Raw genomic sequence first — 26,076 nt, 5'->3', positions numbered from 1 at the left:
GCTGCCTGCTGAGCAGCACTGACCAACACTGCCTGGGCCCAGGCTTTTATCTCTGAGGCCCCATTATGATGTCAGAAAGCTGGCTCTGGAATCCTGAGGGCTCCACTATGACACGTGCAAAGTTCCGTCTGAACTTTATATAAGACGGTGAGGCTCAGTCAGTCACTCAGTGTTGCCTGAGAGGGCAACACTGCAACAGCCGGCCGCCAGGCTGTCTTTTTTTTGCACAGCTAGTTGCCTCCAGGAGGCCACAAGAGGGAGACAAGGGACTGCAAAATGGAAAATAGGCATCCACCAACTTTACAGACAACTTCTCCTTGCTCCTACAACCTCCATCCTTGCACAGTTTGTTATTCTTCTAGGTAACATAGTAACAAATCCAAATTGCTGCTCTCTTTGTAGGCAAGCAAGGCTTTGTTGCAACTGCAATTCTTACTTCTTCTTGAAATGTAGGGACGACAGTACATTCCATCACATCCATCTAGTGTACACAGGTAGGTCCATTGTGGCGGGCAGGCGAGCGGGCGGGCTGCTTTATTGGCTGTTTGCTGTTCCCCTACTCCACTCCACTATTTGACTGTTGTGCTGCATCAATCAATCAATCAATCAATCAATCAATCAATCAATCAATCAATCAGTGGCTGGCTCAGGTGCAGCTCTTTAACTTACCTAAAAGGGAGGGCGGAGAGAAGACAAGGAAGGTGAATGAGGTGTTCCAATGTGAAATGCCGGAAACACAGAAACACAGACGACACACAACAAGAGGTGGCAATCTATTCATTAATTGCATTTAATCAATGAGCTCATTATCACTCATGCATTGTCCAACAGGTGTTGAAATAATGGGATTAAAAGGGGAGATCCCTTCAGAAAGACAGAAACAATAGCAAAGACAAAAAACACTTTTGGAATCTGCTTTTAGTCAACACATAAGGAAAGGGTGCACCGGTCCTGGAAATACTGCAATACCAGGTCAATGCGTGGAGTGGACAGAGCAAGCTCTGTTTCCATCTCCCTGTTCTAAAAATCCATTTAATATATGGTCCCCAGATAGGGGACGTATCAGATATTAAACTGATAAGAACAGATACTACACTTGATCTTAGCCAAAAGGCCGAGAAGCGATAACCCGAACGGGCCGCGCGTTGCCCGAGCCTGCCCGATACTGCTGTTCAGCCCTTGCAGCGATTCAGCCTACTTCTAGGCAATTCCATGGGGCCCTGCAGGCTCACACACTCACAGCTACACGGGAGGTGAATAAAGGCCGGAGAGGAAGCCAGACAGGATTTGCTTCTTTTGCTTGCACCACAATGCAGTGCTGAAAGAGGAGGAATCTACATAAAAACGCCTTCCTGGCAACGCCCAAATGCCCTGCTGCCATGCAGATAAACACTGGCAGCGGCAGCAAGTGCATGCCCACAGCCACCCCTTGTTCCTTCACACCTTGTATCAGCTGTAATCCAGTCCAGTCCAGTGCTGCCTGCTGAGCAGCACTGACCAACACTGCCTGGGCCCAGGCTTTTATCTCTGAGGCCCCATTATGATGTCAGAAAGCTGGCTCTGGAATCCTGAGGGCTCCACTATGACACGTGCAAAGTTCCGTCTGAACTTTATATAAGACGGTGAGGCTCAGTCAGTCACTCAGTGTTGCCTGAGAGGGCAACACTGCAACAGCCGGCCGCCAGGCTGTCTTTTTTTTGCACAGCTAGTTGCCTCCAGGAGGCCACAAGAGGGAGACAAGGGACTGCAAAATGGAAAATAGGCATCCACCAACTTTACAGACAACTTCTCCTTGCTCCTACAACCTCCATCCTTGCACAGTTTGTTATTCTTCTAGGTAACATAGTAACAAATCCAAATTGCTGCTCTCTTTGTAGGCAAGCAAGGCTTTGTTGCAACTGCAATTCTTACTTCTTCTTGAAATGTAGGGACGACAGTACATTCCATCACATCCATCTAGTGTACACAGGTAGGTCCATTGTGGCGGGCAGGCGAGCGGGCGGGCTGCTTTATTGACTGTTTGCTGTTCCCCTACTCCACTATTTGACTGTTGTGCTGCATCAATCAATCAATCAATCAATCAATCAATCAATCAATCAATCAGTGGCTGGCTCAGGTGCAGCTCTTTAACTTACCTAAAAGGGAGGGCGGAGAGAAGACAAGGAAGGTGAATGAGGTGTTCCAATGTGAAATGCCGGAAACACAGAAACACAGACGACACACAACAAGAGGTGGCAATCTATTCATTAATTGCATTTAATCAATGAGCTCATTATCACTCATGCATTGTCCAACAGGTGTTGAAATAATGGGATTAAAAGGGGAGATCCCTTCAGAAAGACAGAAACAATAGCAAAGACAAAAAACACTTTTGGAATCTGCTTTTAGTCAACACATAAGGAAAGGGTGCACCGGTCCTGGAAATACTGCAATACCAGGTCAATGCGTGGAGTGGACAGAGCAAGCTCTATTTCCATCTCCCTGTTCTAAAAATCCATTTAATATATGGTCCCCAGATAGGGGACGTATCAGATATTAAACTGATAAGAACAGATACTACACTTGATCTTAGCCAAAAGGCCGAGAAGCGATAACCCGAACGGGCCGCGCGTTGCCCGAGCCTGCCCGATACTGCTGTTCAGCCCTTGCAGCGATTCAGCCTACTTCTAGGCAATTCCATGGGGCCCTGCAGGCTCACACACTCACAGCTACACGGGAGGTGAATAAAGGCCGGAGAGGAAGCCAGACAGGATTTGCTTCTTTTGCTTGCACCACAATGCAGTGCTGAAAGAGGAGGAATCTACATAAAAACGCCTTCCTGGCAACGCCCAAATGCCCTGCTGCCATGCAGATAAACACTGGCAGCGGCAGCAAGTGCATGCCCACAGCCACCCCTTGTTCCTTCACACCTTGTATCAGCTGTAATCCAGTCCAGTCCAGTGCTGCCTGCTGAGCAGCACTGACCAACACTGCCTGGGCCCAGGCTTTTATCTCTGAGGCCCCATTATGATGTCAGAAAGCTGGCTCTGGAATCCTGAGGGCTCCACTATGACACGTGCAAAGTTCCGTCTGAACTTTATATAAGACGGTGAGGCTCAGTCAGTCACTCAGTGTTGCCTGAGAGGGCAACACTGCAACAGCCGGCCGCCAGGCTGTCTTTTTTTTGCACAGCTAGTTGCCTCCAGGAGGCCACAAGAGGGAGACAAGGGACTGCAAAATGGAAAATAGGCATCCACCAACTTTACAGACAACTTCTCCTTGCTCCTACAACCTCCATCCTTGCACAGTTTGTTATTCTTCTAGGTAACATAGTAACAAATCCAAATTGCTGCTCTCTTTGTAGGCAAGCAAGGCTTTGTTGCAACTGCAATTCTTACTTCTTCTTGAAATGTAGGGACGACAGTACATTCCATCACATCCATCTAGTGTACACAGGTAGGTCCATTGTGGCGGGCAGGCGAGCGGGCGGGCTGCTTTATTGGCTGTTTGCTGTTCCCCTACTCCACTATTTGACTGTTGTGCTGCATCAATCAATCAATCAATCAATCAATCAATCAATCAATCAATCAATCAATCAGTGGCTGGCTCAGGTGCAGCTCTTTAACTTACCTAAAAGGGAGGGCGGAGAGAAGACAAGGAAGGTGAATGAGGTGTTCCAATGTGAAATGCCGGAAACACAGAAACACAGACGACACACAACAAGAGGTGGCAATCTATTCATTAATTGCATTTAATCAATGAGCTCATTATCACTCATGCATTGTCCAACAGGTGTTGAAATAATGGGATTAAAAGGGGAGATCCCTTCAGAAAGACAGAAACAATAGCAAAGACAAAAAACACTTTTGGAATCTGCTTTTAGTCAACACATAAGGAAAGGGTGCACCGGTCCTGGAAATACTGCAATACCAGGTCAATGCGTGGAGTGGACAGAGCAAGCTCTATTTCCATCTCCCTGTTCTAAAAATCCATTTAATATATGGTCCCCGGATAGGGGACGTATCAGATATTAAACTGATAAGAACAGATACTACACTTGATCTTAGCCAAAAGGCCGAGAAGCGATAACCCGAACGGGCCGCGCGTTGCCCGAGCCTGCCCGATACTGCTGTTCAGCCCTTGCAGCGATTCAGCCTACTTCTAGGCAATTCCATGGGGCCCTGCAGGCTCACACACTCACAGCTACACGGGAGGTGAATAAAGGCCGGAGAGGAAGCCAGACAGGATTTGCTTCTTTTGCTTGCACCACAATGCAGTGCTGAAAGAGGAGGAATCTACATAAAAACGCCTTCCTGGCAACGCCCAAATGCCCTGCTGCCATGCAGATAAACACTGGCAGCGGCAGCAAGTGCATGCCCACAGCCACCCCTTGTTCCTTCACACCTTGTATCAGCTGTAATCCAGTCCAGTCCAGTGCTGCCTGCTGAGCAGCACTGACCAACACTGCCTGGGCCCAGGCTTTTATCTCTGAGGCCCCATTATGATGTCAGAAAGCTGGCTCTGGAATCCTGAGGGCTCCACTATGACACGTGCAAAGTTCCGTCTGAACTTTATATAAGACGGTGAGGCTCAGTCAGTCACTCAGTGTTGCCTGAGAGGGCAACACTGCAACAGCCGGCCGCCAGGCTGTCTTTTTTTTGCACAGCTAGTTGCCTCCAGGAGGCCACAAGAGGGAGACAAGGGACTGCAAAATGGAAAATAGGCATCCACCAACTTTACAGACAACTTCTCCTTGCTCCTACAACCTCCATCCTTGCACAGTTTGTTATTCTTCTAGGTAACATAGTAACAAATCCAAATTGCTGCTCTCTTTGTAGGCAAGCAAGGCTTTGTTGCAACTGCAATTCTTACTTCTTCTTGAAATGTAGGGACGACAGTACATTCCATCACATCCATCTAGTGTACACAGGTAGGTCCATTGTGGCGGGCAGGCGAGCGGGCGGGCTGCTTTATTGGCTGTTTGCTGTTCCCCTACTCCACTCCACTATTTGACTGTTGTGCTGCATCAATCAATCAATCAATCAATCAATCAATCAATCAATCAATCAATCAATCAATCAGTGGCTGGCTCAGGTGCAGCTCTTTAACTTACCTAAAAGGGAGGGCGGAGAGAAGACAAGGAAGGTGAATGAGGTGTTCCAATGTGAAATGCCGGAAACACAGAAACACAGACGACACACAACAAGAGGTGGCAATCTATTCATTAATTGCATTTAATCAATGAGCTCATTATCACTCATGCATTGTCCAACAGGTGTTGAAATAATGGGATTAAAAGGGGAGATCCCTTCAGAAAGACAGAAACAATAGCAAAGACAAAAAACACTTTTGGAATCTGCTTTTAGTCAACACATAAGGAAAGGGTGCACCGGTCCTGGAAATACTGCAATACCAGGTCAATGCGTGGAGTGGACAGAGCAAGCTCTATTTCCATCTCCCTGTTCTAAAAATCCATTTAATATATGGTCCCCAGATAGGGGACGTATCAGATATTAAACTGATAAGAACAGATACTACACTTGATCTTAGCCAAAAGGCCGAGAAGCGATAACCCGAACGGGCCGCGCGTTGCCCGAGCCTGCCCGATACTGCTGTTCAGCCCTTGCAGCGATTCAGCCTACTTCTAGGCAATTCCATGGGGCCCTGCAGGCTCACACACTCACAGCTACACGGGAGGTGAATAAAGGCCGGAGAGGAAGCCAGACAGGATTTGCTTCTTTTGCTTGCACCACAATGCAGTGCTGAAAGAGGAGGAATCTACATAAAAACGCCTTCCTGGCAACGCCCAAATGCCCTGCTGCCATGCAGATAAACACTGGCAGCGGCAGCAAGTGCATGCCCACAGCCACCCCTTGTTCCTTCACACCTTGTATCAGCTGTAATCCAGTCCAGTCCAGTGCTGCCTGCTGAGCAGCACTGACCAACACTGCCTGGGCCCAGGCTTTTATCTCTGAGGCCCCATTATGATGTCAGAAAGCTGGCTCTGGAATCCTGAGGGCTCCACTATGACACGTGCAAAGTTCCGTCTGAACTTTATATAAGACGGTGAGGCTCAGTCAGTCACTCAGTGTTGCCTGAGAGGGCAACACTGCAACAGCCGGCCGCCAGGCTGTCTTTTTTTTGCACAGCTAGTTGCCTCCAGGAGGCCACAAGAGGGAGACAAGGGACTGCAAAATGGAAAATAGGCATCCACCAACTTTACAGACAACTTCTCCTTGCTCCTACAACCTCCATCCTTGCACAGTTTGTTATTCTTCTAGGTAACATAGTAACAAATCCAAATTGCTGCTCTCTTTGTAGGCAAGCAAGGCTTTGTTGCAACTGCAATTCTTACTTCTTCTTGAAATGTAGGGACGACAGTACATTCCATCACATCCATCTAGTGTACACAGGTAGGTCCATTGTGGCGGGCAGGCGAGCGGGCGGGCTGCTTTATTGGCTGTTTGCTGTTCCCCTACTCCACTCCACTATTTGACTGTTGTGCTGCATCAATCAATCAATCAATCAATCAATCAATCAATCAATCAATCAATCAATCAATCAGTGGCTGGCTCAGGTGCAGCTCTTTAACTTACCTAAAAGGGAGGGCGGAGAGAAGACAAGGAAGGTGAATGAGGTGTTCCAATGTGAAATGCCGGAAACACAGAAACACAGACGACACACAACAAGAGGTGGCAATCTATTCATTAATTGCATTTAATCAATGAGCTCATTATCACTCATGCATTGTCCAACAGGTGTTGAAATAATGGGATTAAAAGGGGAGATCCCTTCAGAAAGACAGAAACAATAGCAAAGACAAAAAACACTTTTGGAATCTGCTTTTAGTCAACACATAAGGAAAGGGTGCACCGGTCCTGGAAATACTGCAATACCAGGTCAATGCGTGGAGTGGACAGAGCAAGCTCTATTTCCATCTCCCTGTTCTAAAAATCCATTTAATATATGGTCCCCAGATAGGGGATGTATCAGATATTAAACTGATAAGAACAGATACTACACTTGATCTTAGCCAAAAGGCCGAGAAGCGATAACCCGAACGGGCCGCGCGTTGCCCGAGCCTGCCCGATACTGCTGTTCAGCCCTTGCAGCGATTCAGCCTACTTCTAGGCAATTCCATGGGGCCCTGCAGGCTCACACACTCACAGCTACACGGGAGGTGAATAAAGGCCGGAGAGGAAGCCAGACAGGATTTGCTTCTTTTGCTTGCACCACAATGCAGTGCTGAAAGAGGAGGAATCTACATAAAAACGCCTTCCTGGCAACGCCCAAATGCCCTGCTGCCATGCAGATAAACACTGGCAGCGGCAGCAAGTGCATGCCCACAGCCACCCCTTGTTCCTTCACACCTTGTATCAGCTGTAATCCAGTCCAGTCCAGTGCTGCCTGCTGAGCAGCACTGACCAACACTGCCTGGGCCCAGGCTTTTATCTCTGAGGCCCCATTATGATGTCAGAAAGCTGGCTCTGGAATCCTGAGGGCTCCACTATGACACGTGCAAAGTTCCGTCTGAACTTTATATAAGACGGTGAGGCTCAGTCAGTCACTCAGTGTTGCCTGAGAGGGCAACACTGCAACAGCCGGCCGCCAGGCTGTCTTTTTTTTGCACAGCTAGTTGCCTCCAGGAGGCCACAAGAGGGAGACAAGGGACTGCAAAATGGAAAATAGGCATCCACCAACTTTACAGACAACTTCTCCTTGCTCCTACAACCTCCATCCTTGCACAGTTTGTTATTCTTCTAGGTAACATAGTAACAAATCCAAATTGCTGCTCTCTTTGTAGGCAAGCAAGGCTTTGTTGCAACTGCAATTCTTACTTCTTCTTGAAATGTAGGGACGACAGTACATTCCATCACATCCATCTAGTGTACACAGGTAGGTCCATTGTGGCGGGCAGGCGAGCGGGCGGGCTGCTTTATTGGCTGTTTGCTGTTCCCCTACTCCACTCCACTATTTGACTGTTGTGCTGCATCAATCAATCAATCAATCAATCAATCAATCAATCAATCAATCAATCAATCAATCAATCAATCAGTGGCTGGCTCAGGTGCAGCTCTTTAACTTACCTAAAAGGGAGGGCGGAGAGAAGACAAGGAAGGTGAATGAGGTGTTCCAATGTGAAATGCCGGAAACACAGAAACACAGACGACACACAACAAGAGGTGGCAATCTATTCATTAATTGCATTTAATCAATGAGCTCATTATCACTCATGCATTGTCCAACAGGTGTTGAAATAATGGGATTAAAAGGGGAGATCCCTTCAGAAAGACAGAAACAATAGCAAAGACAAAAAACACTTTTGGAATCTGCTTTTAGTCAACACATAAGGAAAGGGTGCACCGGTCCTGGAAATACTGCAATACCAGGTCAATGCGTGGAGTGGACAGAGCAAGCTCTATTTCCATCTCCCTGTTCTAAAAATCCATTTAATATATGGTCCCCAGATAGGGGACGTATCAGATATTAAACTGATAAGAACAGATACTACACTTGATCTTAGCCAAAAGGCCGAGAAGCGATAACCCGAACGGGCCGCGCGTTGCCCGAGCCTGCCCGATACTGCTGTTCAGCCCTTGCAGCGATTCAGCCTACTTCTAGGCAATTCCATGGGGCCCTGCAGGCTCACACACTCACAGCTACACGGGAGGTGAATAAAGGCCGGAGAGGAAGCCAGACAGGATTTGCTTCTTTTGCTTGCACCACAATGCAGTGCTGAAAGAGGAGGAATCTACATAAAAACGCCTTCCTGGCAACGCCCAAATGCCCTGCTGCCATGCAGATAAACACTGGCAGCGGCAGCAAGTGCATGCCCACAGCCACCCCTTGTTCCTTCACACCTTGTATCAGCTGTAATCCAGTCCAGTCCAGTGCTGCCTGCTGAGCAGCACTGACCAACACTGCCTGGGCCCAGGCTTTTATCTCTGAGGCCCCATTATGATGTCAGAAAGCTGGCTCTGGAATCCTGAGGGCTCCACTATGACACGTGCAAAGTTCCGTCTGAACTTTATATAAGACGGTGAGGCTCAGTCAGTCACTCAGTGTTGCCTGAGAGGGCAACACTGCAACAGCCGGCCGCCAGGCTGTCTTTTTTTTGCACAGCTAGTTGCCTCCAGGAGGCCACAAGAGGGAGACAAGGGACTGCAAAATGGAAAATAGGCATCCACCAACTTTACAGACAACTTCTCCTTGCTCCTACAACCTCCATCCTTGCACAGTTTGTTATTCTTCTAGGTAACATAGTAACAAATCCAAATTGCTGCTCTCTTTGTAGGCAAGCAAGGCTTTGTTGCAACTGCAATTCTTACTTCTTCTTGAAATGTAGGGACGACAGTACATTCCATCACATCCATCTAGTGTACACAGGTAGGTCCATTGTGGCGGGCAGGCGAGCGGGCGGGCTGCTTTATTGGCTGTTTGCTGTTCCCCTACTCCACTCCACTATTTGACTGTTGTGCTGCATCAATCAATCAATCAATCAATCAATCAATCAATCAATCAATCAATCAGTGGCTGGCTCAGGTGCAGCTCTTTAACTTACCTAAAAGGGAGGGCGGAGAGAAGACAAGGAAGGTGAATGAGGTGTTCCAATGTGAAATGCCGGAAACACAGAAACACAGACGACACACAACAAGAGGTGGCAATCTATTCATTAATTGCATTTAATCAATGAGCTCATTATCACTCATGCATTGTCCAACAGGTGTTGAAATAATGGGATTAAAAGGGGAGATCCCTTCAGAAAGACAGAAACAATAGCAAAGACAAAAAACACTTTTGGAATCTGCTTTTAGTCAACACATAAGGAAAGGGTGCACCGGTCCTGGAAATACTGCAATACCAGGTCAATGCGTGGAGTGGACAGAGCAAGCTCTATTTCCATCTCCCTGTTCTAAAAATCCATTTAATATATGGTCCCCAGATAGGGGACGTATCAGATATTAAACTGATAAGAACAGATACTACACTTGATCTTAGCCAAAAGGCCGAGAAGCGATAACCCGAACGGGCCGCGCGTTGCCCGAGCCTGCCCGATACTGCTGTTCAGCCCTTGCAGCGATTCAGCCTACTTCTAGGCAATTCCATGGGGCCCTGCAGGCTCACACACTCACAGCTACACGGGAGGTGAATAAAGGCCGGAGAGGAAGCCAGACAGGATTTGCTTCTTTTGCTTGCACCACAATGCAGTGCTGAAAGAGGAGGAATCTACATAAAAACGCCTTCCTGGCAACGCCCAAATGCCCTGCTGCCATGCAGATAAACACTGGCAGCGGCAGCAAGTGCATGCCCACAGCCACCCCTTGTTCCTTCACACCTTGTATCAGCTGTAATCCAGTCCAGTCCAGTGCTGCCTGCTGAGCAGCACTGACCAACACTGCCTGGGCCCAGGCTTTTATCTCTGAGGCCCCATTATGATGTCAGAAAGCTGGCTCTGGAATCCTGAGGGCTCCACTATGACACGTGCAAAGTTCCGTCTGAACTTTATATAAGACGGTGAGGCTCAGTCAGTCACTCAGTGTTGCCTGAGAGGGCAACACTGCAACAGCCGGCCGCCAGGCTGTCTTTTTTTTGCACAGCTAGTTGCCTCCAGGAGGCCACAAGAGGGAGACAAGGGACTGCAAAATGGAAAATAGGCATCCACCAACTTTACAGACAACTTCTCCTTGCTCCTACAACCTCCATCCTTGCACAGTTTGTTATTCTTCTAGGTAACAAAGTAACAAATCCAAATTGCTGCTCTCTTTGTAGGCAAGCAAGGCTTTGTTGCAACTGCAATTCTTACTTCTTCTTGAAATGTAGGGACGACAGTACATTCCATCACATCCATCTAGTGTACACAGGTAGGTCCATTGTGGCGGGCAGGCGAGCGGGCGGGCTGCTTTATTGGCTGTTTGCTGTTCCCCTACTCCACTCCACTATTTGACTGTTGTGCTGCATCAATCAATCAATCAATCAATCAATCAATCAATCAATCAATCAATCAAACAATCAATCAATCAGTGGCTGGCTCAGGTGCAGCTCTTTAACTTACCTAAAAGGGAGGGCGGAGAGAAGACAAGGAAGGTGAATGAGGTGTTCCAATGTGAAATGCCGGAAACACAGAAACACAGACGACACACAACAAGAGGTGGCAATCTATTCATTAATTGCATTTAATCAATGAGCTCATTATCACTCATGCATTGTCCAACAGGTGTTGAAATAATGGGATTAAAAGGGGAGATCCCTTCAGAAAGACAGAAACAATAGCAAAGACAAAAAACACTTTTGGAATCTGCTTTTAGTCAACACATAAGGAAAGGGTGCACCGGTCCTGGAAATACTGCAATACCAGGTCAATGCGTGGAGTGGACAGAGCAAGCTCTATTTCCATCTCCCTGTTCTAAAAATCCATTTAATATATGGTCCCCAGATAGGGGACGTATCAGATATTAAACTGATAAGAACAGATACTACACTTGATCTTAGCCAAAAGGCCGAGAAGCGATAACCCGAACGGGCCGCGCGTTGCCCGAGCCTGCCCGATACTGCTGTTCAGCCCTTGCAGCGATTCAGCCTACTTCTAGGCAATTCCATGGGGCCCTGCAGGCTCACACACTCACAGCTACACGGGAGGTGAATAAAGGCCGGAGAGGAAGCCAGACAGGATTTGCTTCTTTTGCTTGCACCACAATGCAGTGCTGAAAGAGGAGGAATCTACATAAAAACGCCTTCCTGGCAACGCCCAAATGCCCTGCTGCCATGCAGATAAACACTGGCAGCGGCAGCAAGTGCATGCCCACAGCCACCCCTTGTTCCTTCACACCTTGTATCAGCTGTAATCCAGTCCAGTCCAGTGCTGCCTGCTGAGCAGCACTGACCAACACTGCCTGGGCCCAGGCTTTTATCTCTGAGGCCCCATTATGATGTCAGAAAGCTGGCTCTGGAATCCTGAGGGCTCCACTATGACACGTGCAAAGTTCCGTCTGAACTTTATATAAGACGGTGAGGCTCAGTCAGTCACTCAGTGTTGCCTGAGAGGGCAACACTGCAACAGCCGGCCGCCAGGCTGTCTTTTTTTTGCACAGCTAGTTGCCTCCAGGAGGCCACAAGAGGGAGACAAGGGACTGCAAAATGGAAAATAGGCATCCACCAACTTTACAGACAACTTCTCCTTGCTCCTACAACCTCCATCCTTGCACAGTTTGTTATTCTTCTAGGTAACAAAGTAACAAATCCAAATTGCTGCTCTCTTTGTAGGCAAGCAAGGCTTTGTTGCAACTGCAATTCTTACTTCTTCTTGAAATGTAGGGACGACAGTACATTCCATCACATCCATCTAGTGTACACAGGTAGGTCCATTGTGGCGGGCAGGCGAGCGGGCGGGCTGCTTTATTGGCTGTTTGCTGTTCCCCTACTCCACTCCACTATTTGACTGTTGTGCTGCATCAATCAATCAATCAATCAATCAATCAATCAATCAATCAGTGGCTGGCTCAGGTGCAGCTCTTTAACTTACCTAAAAGGGAGGGCGGAGAGAAGACAAGGAAGGTGAATGAGGTGTTCCAATGTGAAATGCCGGAAACACAGAAACACAGACGACACACAACAAGAGGTGGCAATCTATTCATTAATTGCATTTAATCAATGAGCTCATTATCACTCATGCATTGTCCAACAGGTGTTGAAATAATGGGATTAAAAGGGGAGATCCCTTCAGAAAGACAGAAACAATAGCAAAGACAAAAAACACTTTTGGAATCTGCTTTTAGTCAACACATAAGGAAAGGGTGCACCGGTCCTGGAAATACTGCAATACCAGGTCAATGCGTGGAGTGGACAGAGCAAGCTCTATTTCCATCTCCCTGTTCTAAAAATCCATTTAATATATGGTCCCCAGATAGGGGACGTATCAGATATTAAACTGATAAGAACAGATACTACACTTGATCTTAGCCAAAAGGCCGAGAAGCGATAACCCGAACGGGCCGCGCGTTGCCCGAGCCTGCCCGATACTGCTGTTCAGCCCTTGCAGCGATTCAGCCTACTTCTAGGCAATTCCATGGGGCCCTGCAGGCTCACACACTCACAGCTACACGGGAGGTGAATAAAGGCCGGAGAGGAAGCCAGACAGGATTTGCTTCTTTTGCTTGCACCACAATGCAGTGCTGAAAGAGGAGGAATCTACATAAAAACGCCTTCCTGGCAACGCCCAAATGCCCTGCTGCCATGCAGATAAACACTGGCAGCGGCAGCAAGTGCATGCCCACAGCCACCCCTTGTTCCTTCACACCTTGTATCAGCTGTAATCCAGTCCAGTCCAGTGCTGCCTGCTGAGCAGCACTGACCAACACTGCCTGGGCCCAGGCTTTTATCTCTGAGGCCCCATTATGATGTCAGAAAGCTGGCTCTGGAATCCTGAGGGCTCCACTATGACACGTGCAAAGTTCCGTCTGAACTTTATATAAGACGGTGAGGCTCAGTCAGTCACTCAGTGTTGCCTGAGAGGGCAACACTGCAACAGCCGGCCGCCAGGCTGTCTTTTTTTTGCACAGCTAGTTGCCTCCAGGAGGCCACAAGAGGGAGACAAGGGACTGCAAAATGGAAAATAGGCATCCACCAACTTTACAGACAACTTCTCCTTGCTCCTACAACCTCCATCCTTGCACAGTTTGTTATTCTTCTAGGTAACATAGTAACAAATCCAAATTGCTGCTCTCTTTGTAGGCAAGCAAGGCTTTGTTGCAACTGCAATTCTTACTTCTTCTTGAAATGTAGGGACGACAGTACATTCCATCACATCCATCTAGTGTACACAGGTAGGTCCATTGTGGCGGGCAGGCGAGCGGGCGGGCTGCTTTATTGGCTGTTTGCTGTTCCCCTACTCCACTCCACTATTTGACTGTTGTGCTGCATCAATCAATCAATCAATCAATCAATCAATCAATCAATCAATCAATCAATCAATCAGTGGCTGGCTCAGGTGCAGCTCTTTAACTTACCTAAAAGGGAGGGCGGAGAGAAGACAAGGAAGGTGAATGAGGTGTTCCAATGTGAAATGCCGGAAACACAGAAACACAGACGACACACAACAAGAGGTGGCAATCTATTCATTAATTGCATTTAATCAATGAGCTCATTATCACTCATGCATTGTCCAACAGGTGTTGAAATAATGGGATTAAAAGGGGAGATCCCTTCAGAAAGACAGAAACAATAGCAAAGACAAAAAACACTTTTGGAATCTGCTTTTAGTCAACACATAAGGAAAGGGTGCACCGGTCCTGGAAATACTGCAATACCAGGTCAATGCGTGGAGTGGACAGAGCAAGCTCTATTTCCATCTCCCTGTTCTAAAAATCCATTTAATATATGGTCCCCAGATAGGGGACGTATCAGATATTAAACTGATAAGAACAGATACTACACTTGATCTTAGCCAAAAGGCCGAGAAGCGATAACCCGAACGGGCCGCGCGTTGCCCGAGCCTGCCCGATACTGCTGTTCAGCCCTTGCAGCGATTCAGCCTACTTCTAGGCAATTCCATGGGGCCCTGCAGGCTCACACACTCACAGCTACACGGGAGGTGAATAAAGGCCGGAGAGGAAGCCAGACAGGATTTGCTTCTTTTGCTTGCACCACAATGCAGTGCTGAAAGAGGAGGAATCTACATAAAAACGCCTTCCTGGCAACGCCCAAATGCCCTGCTGCCATGCAGATAAACACTGGCAGCGGCAGCAAGTGCATGCCCACAGCCACCCCTTGTTCCTTCACACCTTGTATCAGCTGTAATCCAGTCCAGTCCAGTGCTGCCTGCTGAGCAGCACTGACCAACACTGCCTGGGCCCAGGCTTTTATCTCTGAGGCCCCATTATGATGTCAGAAAGCTGGCTCTGGAATCCTGAGGGCTCCACTATGACACGTGCAAAGTTCCGTCTGAACTTTATATAAGACGGTGAGGCTCAGTCAGTCACTCAGTGTTGCCTGAGAGGGCAACACTGCAACAGCCGGCCGCCAGGCTGTCTTTTTTTTGCACAGCTAGTTGCCTCCAGGAGGCCACAAGAGGGAGACAAGGGACTGCAAAATGGAAAATAGGCATCCACCAACTTTACAGACAACTTCTCCTTGCTCCTACAACCTCCATCCTTGCACAGTTTGTTATTCTTCTAGGTAACATAGTAACAAATCCAAATTGCCGCTCTCTTTGTAGGCAAGCAAGGCTTTGTTGCAACTGCAATTCTTACTTCTTCTTGAAATGTAGGGACGACAGTACATTCCATCACATCCATCTAGTGTACACAGGTAGGTCCATTGTGGCGGGCAGGCGAGCGGGCGGGCTGCTTTATTGGCTGTTTGCTGTTCCCCTACTCCACTCCACTATTTGACTGTTGTGCTGCATCAATCAATCAATCAATCAATCAATCAATCAATCAATCAATCAATCAATCAATCAATCAGTGGCTGGCTCAGGTGCAGCTCTTTAACTTACCTAAAAGGGAGGGCGGAGAGAAGACAAGGAAGGTGAATGAGGTGTTCCAATGTGAAATGCCGGAAACACAGAAACACAGACGACACACAACAAGAGGTGGCAATCTATTCATTAATTGCATTTAATCAATGAGCTCATTATCACTCATGCATTGTCCAACAGGTGTTGAAATAATGGGATTAAAAGGGGAGATCCCTTCAGAAAGACAGAAACAATAGCAAAGACAAAAAACACTTTTGGAATCTGCTTTTAGTCAACACATAAGGAAAGGGTGCACCGGTCCTGGAAATACTGCAATACCAGGTCAATGCGTGGAGTGGACAGAGCAAGCTCTATTTCCATCTCCCTGTTCTAAAAATCCATTTAATATATGGTCCCCAGATAGGGGACGTATCAGATATTAAACTGATAAGAACAGATACTACACTTGATCTTAGCCAAAAGGCCGAGAAGCGATAACCCGAACGGGCCGCGCGTTGCCCGAGCCTGCCCGATACTGCTGTTCAGCCCTTGCAGCGATTCAGCCTACTTCTAGGCAATTCCATGGGGCCCTGCAGGCTCACACACTCACAGCTACACGGGAGGTGAATAAAGGCCGGAGAGGAAGCCAGACAGGATTTGCTTCTTTTGCTTGCACCACAATGCAGTGCTGAAAGAGGAGGAATCTACATAAAAACGCCTTCCTGGCAACGCCCAAATGCCCTGCTGCCATGCAGATAAACACTGGCAGCGGCAGCAAGTGCATGCCCACAGCCACCCCTTGTTCCTTCACACCTTGTATCAGCTGTAATCCAGTCCAGTCCAGTGCTGCCTGCTGAGCAGCACTGACCAACACTGCCTGGGCCCAGGCTTTTATCTCTGAGGCCCCATTATGATGTCAGAAAGCTGGCTCTGGAATCCTGAGGGCTCCACTATGACACGTGCAAAGTTCCGTCTGAACTTTATATAAGACGGTGAGGCTCAGTCAGTCACTCAGTGTTGCCTGAGAGGGCAACACTGCAACAGCCGGCCGCCAGGCTGTCTTTTTTTTGCACAGCTAGTTGCCTCCAGGAGGCCACAAGAGGGAGACAAGGGACTGCAAAATGGAAAATAGGCATCCACCAACTTTACAGACAACTTCTCCTTGCTCCTACAACCTCCATCCTTGCACAGTTTGTTATTCTTCTAGGTAACATAGTAACAAATCCAAATTGCTGCTCTCTTTGTAGGCAAGCAAGGCTTTGTTGCAACTGCAATTCTTACTTCTTCTTGAAATGTAGGGACGACAGTACATTCCATCACATCCATCTAGTGTACACAGGTAGGTCCATTGTGGCGGGCAGGCGAGCGGGCGGGCTGCTTTATTGGCTGTTTGCTGTTCCCCTACTCCACTCCACTATTTGACTGTTGTGCTGCATCAATCAATCAATCAATCAATCAATCAATCAATCAATCAATCAATCAATCAATCAGTGGCTGGCTCAGGTGCAGCTCTTTAACTTACCTAAAAGGGAGGGCGGAGAGAAGACAAGGAAGGTGAATGAGGTGTTCCAATGTGAAATGCCGGAAACACAGAAACACAGACGACACACAACAAGAGGTGGCAATCTATTCATTAATTGCATTTAATCAATGAGCTCATTATCACTCATGCATTGTCCAACAGGTGTTGAAATAATGGGATTAAAAGGGGAGATCCCTTCAGAAAGACAGAAACAATAGCAAAGACAAAAAACACTTTTGGAATCTGCTTTTAGTCAACACATAAGGAAAGGGTGCACCGGTCCTGGAAATACTGCAATACCAGGTCAATGCGTGGAGTGGACAGAGCAAGCTCTATTTCCATCTCCCTGTTCTAAAAATCCATTTAATATATGGTCCCCAGATAGGGGACGTATCAGATATTAAACTGATAAGAACAGATACTACACTTGATCTTAGCCAAAAGGCCGAGAAGCGATAACCCGAACGGGCCGCGCGTTGCCCGAGCCTGCCCGATACTGCTGTTCAGCCCTTGCAGCGATTCAGCCTACTTCTAGGCAATTCCATGGGGCCCTGCAGGCTCACACACTCACAGCTACACGGGAGGTGAATAAAGGCCGGAGAGGAAGCCAGACAGGATTTGCTTCTTTTGCTTGCACCACAATGCAGTGCTGAAAGAGGAGGAATCTACATAAAAACGCCTTCCTGGCAACGCCCAAATGCCCTGCTGCCATGCAGATAAACACTGGCAGCGGCAGCAAGTGCATGCCCACAGCCACCCCTTGTTCCTTCACACCTTGTATCAGCTGTAATCCAGTCCAGTCCAGTGCTGCCTGCTGAGCAGCACTGACCAACACTGCCTGGGCCCAGGCTTTTATCTCTGAGGCCCCATTATGATGTCAGAAAGCTGGCTCTGGAATCCTGAGGGCTCCACTATGACACGTGCAAAGTTCCGTCTGAACTTTATATAAGACGGTGAGGCTCAGTCAGTCACTCAGTGTTGCCTGAGAGGGCAACACTGCAACAGCCGGCCGCCAGGCTGTCTTTTTTTTGCACAGCTAGTTGCCTCCAGGAGGCCACAAGAGGGAGACAAGGGACTGCAAAATGGAAAATAGGCATCCACCAACTTTACAGACAACTTCTCCTTGCTCCTACAACCTCCATCCTTGCACAGTTTGTTATTCTTCTAGGTAACATAGTAACAAATCCAAATTGCTGCTCTCTTTGTAGGCAAGCAAGGCTTTGTTGCAACTGCAATTCTTACTTCTTCTTGAAATGTAGGGACGACAGTACATTCCATCACATCCATCTAGTGTACACAGGTAGGTCCATTGTGGCGGGCAGGCGAGCGGGCGGGCTGCTTTATTGGCTGTTTGCTGTTCCCCTACTCCACTCCACTATTTGACTGTTGTGCTGCATCAATCAATCAATCAATCAATCAATCAATCAATCAATCAATCAATCAATCAATCAATCAAGTGGCTGGCTCAGGTGCAGCTCTTTAACTTACCTAAAAGGGAGGGCGGAGAGAAGACAAGGAAGGTGAATGAGGTGTTCCAATGTGAAATGCCGGAAACACAGAAACACAGACGACACACAACAAGAGGTGGCAATCTATTCATTAATTGCATTTAATCAATGAGCTCATTATCACTCATGCATTGTCCAACAGGTGTTGAAATAATGGGATTAAAAGGGGAGATCCCTTCAGAAAGACAGAAACAATAGCAAAGACAAAAAACACTTTTGGAATCTGCTTTTAGTCAACACATAAGGAAAGGGTGCACCGGTCCTGGAAATACTGCAATACCAGGTCAATGCGTGGAGTGGACAGAGCAAGCTCTATTTCCATCTCCCTGTTCTAAAAATCCATTTAATATATGGTCCCCAGATAGGGGACGTATCAGATATTAAACTGATAAGAACAGATACTACACTTGATCTTAGCCAAAAGGCCGAGAAGCGATAACCCGAACGGGCCGCGCGTTGCCCGAGCCTGCCCGATACTGCTGTTCAGCCCTTGCAGCGATTCAGCCTACTTCTAGGCAATTCCATGGGGCCCTGCAGGCTCACACACTCACAGCTACACGGGAGGTGAATAAAGGCCGGAGAGGAAGCCAGACAGGATTTGCTTCTTTTGCTTGCACCACAATGCAGTGCTGAAAGAGGAGGAATCTACATAAAAACGCCTTCCTGGCAACGCCCAAATGCCCTGCTGCCATGCAGATAAACACTGGCAGCGGCAGCAAGTGCATGCCCACAGCCACCCCTTGTTCCTTCACACCTTGTATCAGCTGTAATCCAGTCCAGTCCAGTGCTGCCTGCTGAGCAGCACTGACCAACACTGCCTGGGCCCAGGCTTTTATCTCTGAGGCCCCATTATGATGTCAGAAAGCTGGCTCTGGAATCCTGAGGGCTCCACTATGACACGTGCAAAGTTCCGTCTGAACTTTATATAAGACGGTGAGGCTCAGTCAGTCACTCAGTGTTGCCTGAGAGGGCAACACTGCAACAGCCGGCCGCCAGGCTGTCTTTTTTTTGCACAGCTAGTTGCCTCCAGGAGGCCACAAGAGGGAGACAAGGGACTGCAAAATGGAAAATAGGCATCCACCAACTTTACAGACAACTTCTCCTTGCTCCTACAACCTCCATCCTTGCACAGTTTGTTATTCTTCTAGGTAACATAGTAACAAATCCAAATTGCTGCTCTCTTTGTAGGCAAGCAAGGCTTTGTTGCAACTGCAATTCTTACTTCTTCTTGAAATGTAGGGACGACAGTACATTCCATCACATCCATCTAGTGTACACAGGTAGGTCCATTGTGGCGGGCAGGCGAGCGGGCGGGCTGCTTTATTGGCTGTTTGCTGTTCCCCTACTCCACTCCACTATTTGACTGTTGTGCTGCATCAATCAATCAATCAATCAATCAATCAATCAATCAATCAATCAATCAATCAATCAATCAATCAATCAATCAGTGGCTGGCTCAGGTGCAGCTCTTTAACTTACCTAAAAGGGAGGGCGGAGAGAAGACAAGGAAGGTGAATGAGGTGTTCCAATGTGAAATGCCGGAAACACAGAAACACAGACGACACACAACAAGAGGTGGCAATCTATTCATTAATTGCATTTAATCAATGAGCTCATTATCACTCATGCATTGTCCAACAGGTGTTGAAATAATGGGATTAAAAGGGGAGATCCCTTCAGAAAGACAGAAACAATAGCAAAGACAAAAAACACTTTTGGAATCTGCTTTTAGTCAACACATAAGGAAAGGGTGCACCGGTCCTGGAAATACTGCAATACCAGGTCAATGCGTGGAGTGGACAGAGCAAGCTCTATTTCCATCTCCCTGTTCTAAAAATCCATTTAATATATGGTCCCCAGATAGGGGACGTATCAGATATTAAACTGATAAGAACAGATACTACACTTGATCTTAGCCAAAAGGCCGAGAAGCGATAACCCGAACGGGCCGCGCGTTGCCCGAGCCTGCCCGATACTGCTGTTCAGCCCTTGCAGCGATTCAGCCTACTTCTAGGCAATTCCATGGGGCCCTGCAGGCTCACACACTCACAGCTACACGGGAGGTGAATAAAGGCCGGAGAGGAAGCCAGACAGGATTTGCTTCTTTTGCTTGCACCACAATGCAGTGCTGAAAGAGGAGGAATCTACATAAAAACGTGCCCTGCTGCCATGCAGATAAACACTGGCAGCGGCAGCAAGTGCATGCCCACAGCCACCCCTTGTTCCTTCACACCTTGTATCAGCTGTAATCCAGTCCAGTCCAGTGCTGCCTGCTGAGCAGCACTGACCAACACTGCCTGGGCCCAGGCTTTTATCTCTGAGGCCCCATTATGATGTCAGAAAGCTGGCTCTGGAATCCTGAGGGCTCCACTATGACACGTGCAAAGTTCCGTCTGAACTTTATATAAGACGGTGAGGCTCAGTCAGTCACTCAGTGTTGCCTGAGAGGGCAACACTGCAACAGCCGGCCGCCAGGCTGTCTTTTTTTTGCACAGCTAGTTGCCTCCAGGAGGCCACAAGAGGGAGACAAGGGACTGCAAAATGGAAAATAGGCATCCACCAACTTTACAGACAACTTCTCCTTGCTCCTACAACCTCCATCCTTGCACAGTTTGTTATTCTTCTAGGTAACATAGTAACAAATCCAAATTGCTGCTCTCTTTGTAGGCAAGCAAGGCTTTGTTGCAACTGCAATTCTTACTTCTTCTTGAAATGTAGGGACGACAGTACATTCCATCACATCCATCTAGTGTACACAGGTAGGTCCATTGTGGCGGGCAGGCGAGCGGGCGGGCTGCTTTATTGGCTGTTTGCTGTTCCCCTACTCCACTCCACTATTTGACTGTTGTGCTGCATCAATCAATCAATCAATCAATCAATCAATCAATCAATCAATCAATCAATCAATCAATCAATCAATCAATCAATCAATCAGTGGCTGGCTCAGGTGCAGCTCTTTAACTTACCTAAAAGGGAGGGCGGAGAGAAGACAAGGAAGGTGAATGAGGTGTTCCAATGTGAAATGCCGGAAACACAGAAACACAGACGACACACAACAAGAGGTGGCAATCTATTCATTAATTGCATTTAATCAATGAGCTCATTATCACTCATGCATTGTCCAACAGGTGTTGAAATAATGGGATTAAAAGGGGAGATCCCTTCAGAAAGACAGAAACAATAGCAAAGACAAAAAACACTTTTGGAATCTGCTTTTAGTCAACACATAAGGAAAGGGTGCACCGGTCCTGGAAATACTGCAATACCAGGTCAATGCGTGGAGTGGACAGAGCAAGCTCTATTTCCATCTCCCTGTTCTAAAAATCCATTTAATATATGGTCCCCAGATAGGGGACGTATCAGATATTAAACTGATAAGAACAGATACTACACTTGATCTTAGCCAAAAGGCCGAGAAGCGATAACCCGAACGGGCCGCGCGTTGCCCGAGCCTGCCCGATACTGCTGTTCAGCCCTTGCAGCGATTCAGCCTACTTCTAGGCAATTCCATGGGGCCCTGCAGGCTCACACACTCACAGCTACACGGGAGGTGAATAAAGGCCGGAGAGGAAGCCAGACAGGATTTGCTTCTTTTGCTTGCACCACAATGCAGTGCTGAAAGAGGAGGAATCTACATAAAAACGCCTTCCTGGCAACGCCCAAATGCCCTGCTGCCATGCAGATAAACACTGGCAGCGGCAGCAAGTGCATGCCCACAGCCACCCCTTGTTCCTTCACACCTTGTATCAGCTGTAATCCAGTCCAGTCCAGTGCTGCCTGCTGAGCAGCACTGACCAACACTGCCTGGGCCCAGGCTTTTATCTCTGAGGCCCCATTATGATGTCAGAAAGCTGGCTCTGGAATCCTGAGGGCTCCACTATGACACGTGCAAAGTTCCGTCTGAACTTTATATAAGACGGTGAGGCTCAGTCAGTCACTCAGTGTTGCCTGAGAGGGCAACACTGCAACAGCCGGCCGCCAGGCTGTCTTTTTTTTGCACAGCTAGTTGCCTCCAGGAGGCCACAAGAGGGAGACAAGGGACTGCAAAATGGAAAATAGGCATCCACCAACTTTACAGACAACTTCTCCTTGCTCCTACAACCTCCATCCTTGCACAGTTTGTTATTCTTCTAGGTAACATAGTAACAAATCCAAATTGCTGCTCTCTTTGTAGGCAAGCAAGGCTTTGTTGCAACTGCAATTCTTACTTCTTCTTGAAATGTAGGGACGACAGTACATTCCATCACATCCATCTAGTGTACACAGGTAGGTCCATTGTGGCGGGCAGGCGAGCGGGCGGGCTGCTTTATTGGCTGTTTGCTGTTCCCCTACTCCACTCCACTATTTGACTGTTGTGCTGCATCAATCAATCAATCAATCAATCAATCAATCAATCAATCAATCAATCAATCAATCAATCAGTGGCTGGCTCAGGTGCAGCTCTTTAACTTACCTAAAAGGGAGGGCGGAGAGAAGACAAGGAAGGTGAATGAGGTGTTCCAATGTGAAATGCCGGAAACACAGAAACACAGACGACACACAACAAGAGGTGGCAATCTATTCATTAATTGCATTTAATCAATGAGCTCATTATCACTCATGCATTGTCCAACAGGTGTTGAAATAATGGGATTAAAAGGGGAGATCCCTTCAGAAAGACAGAAACAATAGCAAAGACAAAAAACACTTTTGGAATCTGCTTTTAGTCAACACATAAGGAAAGGGTGCACCGGTCCTGGAAATACTGCAATACCAGGTCAATGCGTGGAGTGGACAGAGCAAGCTCTATTTCCATCTCCCTGTTCTAAAAATCCATTTAATATATGGTCCCCAGATAGGGGACGTATCAGATATTAAACTGATAAGAACAGATACTACACTTGATCTTAGCCAAAAGGCCGAGAAGCGATAACCCGAACGGGCCGCGCGTTGCCCGAGCCTGCCCGATACTGCTGTTCAGCCCTTGCAGCGATTCAGCCTACTTCTAGGCAATTCCATGGGGCCCTGCAGGCTCACACACTCACAGCTACACGGGAGGTGAATAAAGGCCGGAGAGGAAGCCAGACAGGATTTGCTTCTTTTGCTTGCACCACAATGCAGTGCTGAAAGAGGAGGAATCTACATAAAAACGCCTTCCTGGCAACGCCCAAATGCCCTGCTGCCATGCAGATAAACACTGGCAGCGGCAGCAAGTGCATGCCCACAGCCACCCCTTGTTCCTTCACACCTTGTATCAGCTGTAATCCAGTCCAGTCCAGTGCTGCCTGCTGAGCAGCACTGACCAACACTGCCTGGGCCCAGGCTTTTATCTCTGAGGCCCCATTATGATGTCAGAAAGCTGGCTCTGGAATCCTGAGGGCTCCACTATGACACGTGCAAAGTTCCGTCTGAACTTTATATAAGACGGTGAGGCTCAGTCAGTCACTCAGTGTTGCCTGAGAGGGCAACACTGCAACAGCCGGCCGCCAGGCTGTCTTTTTTTTGCACAGCTAGTTGCCTCCAGGAGGCCACAAGAGGGAGACAAGGGACTGCAAAATGGAAAATAGGCATCCACCAACTTTACAGACAACTTCTCCTTGCTCCTACAACCTCCATCCTTGCACAGTTTGTTATTCTTCTAGGTAACATAGTAACAAATCCAAATTGCTGCTCTCTTTGTAGGCAAGCAAGGCTTTGTTGCAACTGCAATTCTTACTTCTTCTTGAAATGTAGGGACGACAGTACATTCCATCACATCCATCTAGTGTACACAGGTAGGTCCATTGTGGCGGGCAGGCGAGCGGGCGGGCTGCTTTATTGGCTGTTTGCTGTTCCCCTACTCCACTCCACTATTTGACTGTTGTGCTGCATCAATCAATCAATCAATCAATCAATCAATCAATCAATCAATCAATCAATCAATCAATCAGTGGCTGGCTCAGGTGCAGCTCTTTAACTTACCTAAAAGGGAGGGCGGAGAGAAGACAAGGAAGGTGAATGAGGTGTTCCAATGTGAAATGCCGGAAACACAGAAACACAGACGACACACAACAAGAGGTGGCAATCTATTCATTAATTGCATTTAATCAATGAGCTCATTATCACTCATGCATTGTCCAACAGGTGTTGAAATAATGGGATTAAAAGGGGAGATCCCTTCAGAAAGACAGAAACAATAGCAAAGACAAAAAACACTTTTGGAATCTGCTTTTAGTCAACACATAAGGAAAGGGTGCACCGGTCCTGGAAATACTGCAATACCAGGTCAATGCGTGGAGTGGACAGAGCAAGCTCTATTTCCATCTCCCTGTTCTAAAAATCCATTTAATATATGGTCCCCAGATAGGGGACGTATCAGATATTAAACTGATAAGAACAGATACTACACTTGATCTTAGCCAAAAGGCCGAGAAGCGATAACCCGAACGGGCCGCGCGTTGCCCGAGCCTGCCCGATACTGCTGTTCAGCCCTTGCAGCGATTCAGCCTACTTCTAGGCAATTCCATGGGGCCCTGCAGGCTCACACACTCACAGCTACACGGGAGGTGAATAAAGGCCGGAGAGGAAGCCAGACAGGATTTGCTTCTTTTGCTTGCACCACAATGCAGTGCTGAAAGAGGAGGAATCTACATAAAAACGCCTTCCTGGCAACGCCCAAATGCCCTGCTGCCATGCAGATAAACACTGGCAGCGGCAGCAAGTGCATGCCCACAGCCACCCCTTGTTCCTTCACACCTTGTATCAGCTGTAATCCAGTCCAGTCCAGTGCTGCCTGCTGAGCAGCACTGACCAACACTGCCTGGGCCCAGGCTTTTATCTCTGAGGCCCCATTATGATGTCAGAAAGCTGGCTCTGGAATCCTGAGGGCTCCACTATGACACGTGCAAAGTTCCGTCTGAACTTTATATAAGACGGTGAGGCTCAGTCAGTCACTCAGTGTTGCCTGAGAGGGCAACACTGCAACAGCCGGCCGCCAGGCTGTCTTTTTTTTGCACAGCTAGTTGCCTCCAGGAGGCCACAAGAGGGAGACAAGGGACTGCAAAATGGAAAATAGGCATCCACCAACTTTACAGACAACTTCTCCTTGCTCCTACAACCTCCATCCTTGCACAGTTTGTTATTCTTCTAGGTAACATAGTAACAAATCCAAATTGCTGCTCTCTTTGTAGGCAAGCAAGGCTTTGTTGCAACTGCAATTCTTACTTCTTCTTGAAATGTAGGGACGACAGTACATTCCATCACATCCATCTAGTGTACACAGGTAGGTCCATTGTGGCGGGCAGGCGAGCGGGCGGGCTGCTTTATTGGCTGTTTGCTGTTCCCCTACTCCACTCCACTATTTGACTGTTGTGCTGCATCAATCAATCAATCAATCAATCAATCAATCAATCAATCAATCAATCAATCAGTGGCTGGCTCAGGTGCAGCTCTTTAACTTACCTAAAAGGGAGGGCGGAGAGAAGACAAGGAAGGTGAATGAGGTGTTCCAATGTGAAATGCCGGAAACACAGAAACACAGACGACACACAACAAGAGGTGGCAATCTATTCATTAATTGCATTTAATCAATGAGCTCATTATCACTCATGCATTGTCCAACAGGTGTTGAAATAATGGGATTAAAAGGGGAGATCCCT

The 26,076-nt window shown here is 47.7% G+C and overlaps 17 non-coding genes across 17 annotated transcripts; all 17 read right to left on the bottom strand.

Moving 5' to 3' along the window:
• Positions 1-935: 935 nt before the first annotated feature.
• LOC142718250 (U2 spliceosomal RNA) lies at positions 936-1,126 on the bottom strand. Its single transcript, XR_012872383.1, has one exon. It is a non-coding gene; the product is annotated as a U2 spliceosomal RNA (small nuclear RNA).
• A 1,275-nt stretch (positions 1,127-2,401) lies between these two features.
• On the bottom strand, positions 2,402-2,592 carry LOC142718212 (U2 spliceosomal RNA). The gene has a single exon (XR_012872343.1). It is a non-coding gene; the product is annotated as a U2 spliceosomal RNA (small nuclear RNA).
• Positions 2,593-3,875: 1,283 nt separating this feature from the next.
• Positions 3,876-4,066, bottom strand: LOC142718251 (U2 spliceosomal RNA). Its single transcript, XR_012872384.1, has one exon. It is a non-coding gene; the product is annotated as a U2 spliceosomal RNA (small nuclear RNA).
• A 1,292-nt stretch (positions 4,067-5,358) lies between these two features.
• Positions 5,359-5,549, bottom strand: LOC142718211 (U2 spliceosomal RNA). The gene has a single exon (XR_012872342.1). It is a non-coding gene; the product is annotated as a U2 spliceosomal RNA (small nuclear RNA).
• A 1,292-nt stretch (positions 5,550-6,841) lies between these two features.
• On the bottom strand, positions 6,842-7,032 carry LOC142718258 (U2 spliceosomal RNA). Its single transcript, XR_012872390.1, has one exon. It is a non-coding gene; the product is annotated as a U2 spliceosomal RNA (small nuclear RNA).
• A 1,300-nt stretch (positions 7,033-8,332) lies between these two features.
• Positions 8,333-8,523, bottom strand: LOC142718209 (U2 spliceosomal RNA). Its single transcript, XR_012872341.1, has one exon. It is a non-coding gene; the product is annotated as a U2 spliceosomal RNA (small nuclear RNA).
• Positions 8,524-9,807: 1,284 nt separating this feature from the next.
• On the bottom strand, positions 9,808-9,998 carry LOC142718208 (U2 spliceosomal RNA). Its single transcript, XR_012872340.1, has one exon. It is a non-coding gene; the product is annotated as a U2 spliceosomal RNA (small nuclear RNA).
• A 1,300-nt stretch (positions 9,999-11,298) lies between these two features.
• Positions 11,299-11,489, bottom strand: LOC142718207 (U2 spliceosomal RNA). Its single transcript, XR_012872339.1, has one exon. It is a non-coding gene; the product is annotated as a U2 spliceosomal RNA (small nuclear RNA).
• Positions 11,490-12,765: 1,276 nt separating this feature from the next.
• Positions 12,766-12,956, bottom strand: LOC142718206 (U2 spliceosomal RNA). Its single transcript, XR_012872338.1, has one exon. It is a non-coding gene; the product is annotated as a U2 spliceosomal RNA (small nuclear RNA).
• A 1,292-nt stretch (positions 12,957-14,248) lies between these two features.
• LOC142718205 (U2 spliceosomal RNA) lies at positions 14,249-14,439 on the bottom strand. Its single transcript, XR_012872337.1, has one exon. It is a non-coding gene; the product is annotated as a U2 spliceosomal RNA (small nuclear RNA).
• Positions 14,440-15,735: 1,296 nt separating this feature from the next.
• On the bottom strand, positions 15,736-15,926 carry LOC142718203 (U2 spliceosomal RNA). The gene has a single exon (XR_012872334.1). It is a non-coding gene; the product is annotated as a U2 spliceosomal RNA (small nuclear RNA).
• A 1,292-nt stretch (positions 15,927-17,218) lies between these two features.
• LOC142718202 (U2 spliceosomal RNA) lies at positions 17,219-17,409 on the bottom strand. The gene has a single exon (XR_012872333.1). It is a non-coding gene; the product is annotated as a U2 spliceosomal RNA (small nuclear RNA).
• A 1,297-nt stretch (positions 17,410-18,706) lies between these two features.
• Positions 18,707-18,897, bottom strand: LOC142718201 (U2 spliceosomal RNA). The gene has a single exon (XR_012872332.1). It is a non-coding gene; the product is annotated as a U2 spliceosomal RNA (small nuclear RNA).
• A 1,308-nt stretch (positions 18,898-20,205) lies between these two features.
• LOC142718200 (U2 spliceosomal RNA) lies at positions 20,206-20,396 on the bottom strand. Its single transcript, XR_012872331.1, has one exon. It is a non-coding gene; the product is annotated as a U2 spliceosomal RNA (small nuclear RNA).
• A 1,296-nt stretch (positions 20,397-21,692) lies between these two features.
• Positions 21,693-21,883, bottom strand: LOC142718198 (U2 spliceosomal RNA). The gene has a single exon (XR_012872330.1). It is a non-coding gene; the product is annotated as a U2 spliceosomal RNA (small nuclear RNA).
• A 1,296-nt stretch (positions 21,884-23,179) lies between these two features.
• On the bottom strand, positions 23,180-23,370 carry LOC142718197 (U2 spliceosomal RNA). Its single transcript, XR_012872329.1, has one exon. It is a non-coding gene; the product is annotated as a U2 spliceosomal RNA (small nuclear RNA).
• Positions 23,371-24,666: 1,296 nt separating this feature from the next.
• LOC142718196 (U2 spliceosomal RNA) lies at positions 24,667-24,857 on the bottom strand. The gene has a single exon (XR_012872328.1). It is a non-coding gene; the product is annotated as a U2 spliceosomal RNA (small nuclear RNA).
• Positions 24,858-26,076: the final 1,219 nt, after the last annotated feature.

Source organism: Rhinoderma darwinii, unplaced genomic scaffold, assembly GCF_050947455.1.
Source record: "Rhinoderma darwinii isolate aRhiDar2 unplaced genomic scaffold, aRhiDar2.hap1 Scaffold_461, whole genome shotgun sequence".
NCBI classification, from domain to species: domain Eukaryota; kingdom Metazoa; phylum Chordata; class Amphibia; order Anura; family Rhinodermatidae; genus Rhinoderma; species Rhinoderma darwinii.
The sequence above is the reverse complement of the archived record's forward strand: the minus strand, read 5'-3'. Positions and strand labels throughout refer to the sequence as shown.